This window comes from Amblyomma maculatum, chromosome 6 (assembly GCF_055883805.1).
Source record: "Amblyomma maculatum isolate TAMU_Amacu chromosome 6, ASM5588380v1, whole genome shotgun sequence".
In the NCBI taxonomy this organism is placed as follows: Eukaryota; Metazoa; Arthropoda; class Arachnida; order Ixodida; family Ixodidae; genus Amblyomma; species Amblyomma maculatum.
In genome coordinates this window covers 2,978,162-2,982,111 of record NC_139349.1, presented here as the reverse complement: position 1 = coordinate 2,982,111, position 3,950 = coordinate 2,978,162, and positions in this window count along the sequence as shown.

Here is a 3,950-nt window from a genome sequence, read left to right as displayed (position 1 = left end):
ACGCCACGCTCGGGATGCCGGTCTCAGCGATTATCACCGACCCCATCTGACAACCATCGCTATCCATAACGTCACCCTCACGGGACGCAACGCTATCCTATTTAACCAGCAAAGCCGCTCGGTCCACACAGGGCACGACACCGGTCAACGCACTATGTTCACCTCACTCCTGATGTTTTAGGTCAGTTACCTAAACCATTGTAAAACATTCCGAAGTAGCAACCCTTTTTTGTTAGAGGTGTCGTGCCCCTACGACTTCGAGTGGCGTAGTGCTTTTCGCGTATTAATTGATGTGCTAACATTCAACTACTTGTCGCAACTGCTGCTGTTGATATCAGGCGATGTTGAACTCAACCCTGGCCCCGTTGAAACACGCGTGCAGCGGCTAGAAGAAAGTCTTGAAGCACTGAGTGCTGAAGTAGATCACCTCACCACCACTCAAGCTTCACAGGAAAAACAAATATAGTCCTTAAGTAATCGTATAGCCAAATTAGAGTCATCAGAGTGAAAACCTATCACCGATACATCCCCCAATGAAACAGACAACATCCAACGCGAAATAGCAGTCTTAAAAGCTACCAGCATTGATACAAAAAATCGAATGCGCCGTAACAACTTGCTTTTTTTAGGCCTTGATGACACAAGCACGGAATCATGGTCTGAATCAGAAAACAAAATTGTGGCACTTTGTGCCCACCGCATTGTAAATCACTGCAACGACAAAAAGCGCCCCATAATTGTAAAATTCATGCAGTTTAAGACCAAAGAGAGCATTCTGTCCTGTGGGCGGAAACTTAAATAGACCAACTACGCATTAAGAGAAGATTTGGAATTTCCAACCCGGCAGTCACGTTCCAAACTGCTTCAGTTCATTCGCCCACGGAAATGTGCCTTTAAACTGGCTTTTGACAAGCTTTACGTAAGCAATAAATGCTATATCTACGACCCGACCACTGAAAGCGTAATTGAAAACACCAACTCGGCAACCAGCACGCGAAAAAGCGCCGTACCTTCATCCGCAAGCATTTCTGAAAGCAAAACATGACGCTCCAAAAAGCAGGTACTATCTTCCGTCACCATCCGGCGCCCATTGCCATGCCTTGATCTAAATATCGTGTTCACGAACATCCGAAGCGTAATCCCAAAACGTGATCATCTTGAAAGTTTTATTACGGATGTCGATGCTGATGCTGTGCTATTAACAGAAACTTGGCTGAACTCAGATATCAGAGATTCCGAAACTTTTTCCCCCTAATCTTAACTACACTACATACCGGCATGACAGGAAAAACAAAAAAGGTGGGGGCGTCCTCATAGCTATCAAGAGCACCCTATCATCATCTCACATTAATAGCGACGACACTCTTGAACTCACGTGGGCATGCTTGAACGACAGGGCTAGAAAAATTGTTCTTGGCATTTGCTACAGGCCACCGGATAGCGATTCAACATTCTGTGATGCTCTGTATTGCTCTTTAACCAATATCAGAAAAAGCTTTTCAAACTCTCCCATGTATTTATTTGGCGATTTCAACTTCCCGAACATTAGCTGGCCCCTACTCTCAGTGCTTAATAGAACACCTTCCACCGACGCAAAACATTTCCTCCGCCTAACACTTGACTTTAACCAAAGACAAGTCATCACAAGCCCAACACGAGGAAACAGCATTCTCGACCTACTCCTTACTACTTCCTCCGACGACGTAAAATGTATAACCACGTTACCAGGCATTAGCGACCATAACTTACTTCACATCCGCCTCTCCTTACCCAATATAAAACGATCCCCAACGCAAAAGGTAATAACCGACTACAAAAAAGCCAATTTTGACGCCATCAACCGTGCACTATTAGATTTCTACAGCTCTTTCCAGAATTTTTATCATTTTTCACACGGTCAGTACCAACTGGGAATATTTTAAGACCACTATGCTAACCCTGAAAAACATGCACATTCCGTCCTTCATTGTAAAATCTGATTCTAACAACGAATGGTTCAATACGGAACTTAAAAGGCTTCTTAATAGGAACAAACGACTGTATCGAACAGCTAACTTGCATAAGCATCCCGAAGCATGGGAACGGTACCATCAGTGCGCAAAAGTATACAACGAAAAATTGACCTTCGCCAAGGAAAACTTTTTTTCCTCCGATTTACATTCAATCCTCTTAACAAACCCCAATAAATTCTGGCGCATTCTCTCCCCTAAGACACGATTCAATAGAATCGAGCTTCTAGACGTTAACCGTGAACCAATAGACAGCTATAAGAGCGCGACAATCCTAAATGACTATTTCTGTTCAGTGTTCTCCCTAGCAGCTGGCAGTCCAAATCCTTCTCCAGCCATCTCAACAGTAGCCATGCCCCAAATTACAGTCACTCCGGCAGGCATAGCTAATCTGATCAGTTCACTCAAGACTTCTTCATCGGCTGGTTACGACGAGATCAATAGTAAACTACTAAAAAATACCTGTGTAGTATCAAGCCAGATACTGCATCTAATATTTGCCCAATCATTAGAATCCTGAGACGTCCCTGACGACTGGAAAATAGCAGAAATTGTTCCGATCTTCAAAAAAGGTGACCGCACAAATCCCTCCAACTACCGCCCTATTTCTTTAACCAGCATCCCTTTCATATTACTCGAACATGTTATATCATCCAGCCTAATGAGCTACCTCGATTCCATTAAACTTCTTTTATCCTCATCAACACGGTTTTCGAAAACACTACTCCTGCGAAACTCAACTGGCCGAATTCACTCATGACATCATTCACTTTATGGACGAAAACTTTCAAATTGACGCCATATTTTTAGATTTCTCCAAGGCCTTCGACCGTGTTCCGCACTCACACTTGCTCGCAAAACTTTCCTCTCTAGGTATCCCTGATAACATAATAACGTGGATCAATCAGTTTCTTCTTGGACGCAGACAATTCACATCAAGCAATGGCTACCGCTCATCCCTTGCTGATGTTACATCAGGTGTCCCCCAGGGCGCCGGCTTATCCCCGCTACTCTTCCTCATTTACATCAATGATCTCCCAGCTAATATAGTTACTAAACTAAGACTATTTGCGGGCGACTGTGTCATCTACAGTCCCATTCGTCATCTCACCGATAGCCACCCGCTACAAAAAGACATTGATGTAATAGCCACATGGTGTGACACTTTGACACTTGGCTCATGCCTTTGAACCTGGAAAAATGCCAACTCCTTTCGTTCTCCCGCAAACGAACAGTAATTCAATATTCATACACCATCAACGCTACCCCGGTTGCCGAAACATCATCCTACAGGTACCTTGGATTACATCTTTCATCTTCGTTATCTTGGGTCAATCACGTCCAAACAATATGATCTGATGCCTCACGTGTTCTAGGTTATTTACGGCGAAACATCAAATCAGCATCCCCGGAAATGAAAAAACTGGCTTATCAAACTTTCGTCCGTCCCAAACTAGAATTTGCATCATAAATCTGGCACCCATCTCAAGCCTACCTCACCGCCGAACTCGAAGCCATCCAAAAGCGTGCAACCCGCTTCATCACTTCTGAATACTCCAAAGAAATCAGCATTACTGCACTTAAACGCTCTATCTCCCTACCCACTCTAAAGTCGCGCCGCATCATCTCCCGTCTTAGCCTACTGCACAGCTTCTTTTACCACCCTGCTTCCAGAAACCCTTTGCTGCAACCACCGCCTAGAACGTTCAATCGTCTAAGCCATAGCCTCCCCATAGCAGGTATCAGGAGCCGCACTTCAGCTATGAACAGTTCATTTTTCCCCGACGCGATTACTCTCTGGAATGCCCTACCTAATGACATAGTTGCTTGCGACGATCGCAAATCATTTCGCACAAAACTCGCTAGTCATTTCCAAGATGTGTAAGCATTTCAACTGTGTTAACATCAGTCATTCATTGGCTTTCAACTTTTCTTGCCGCC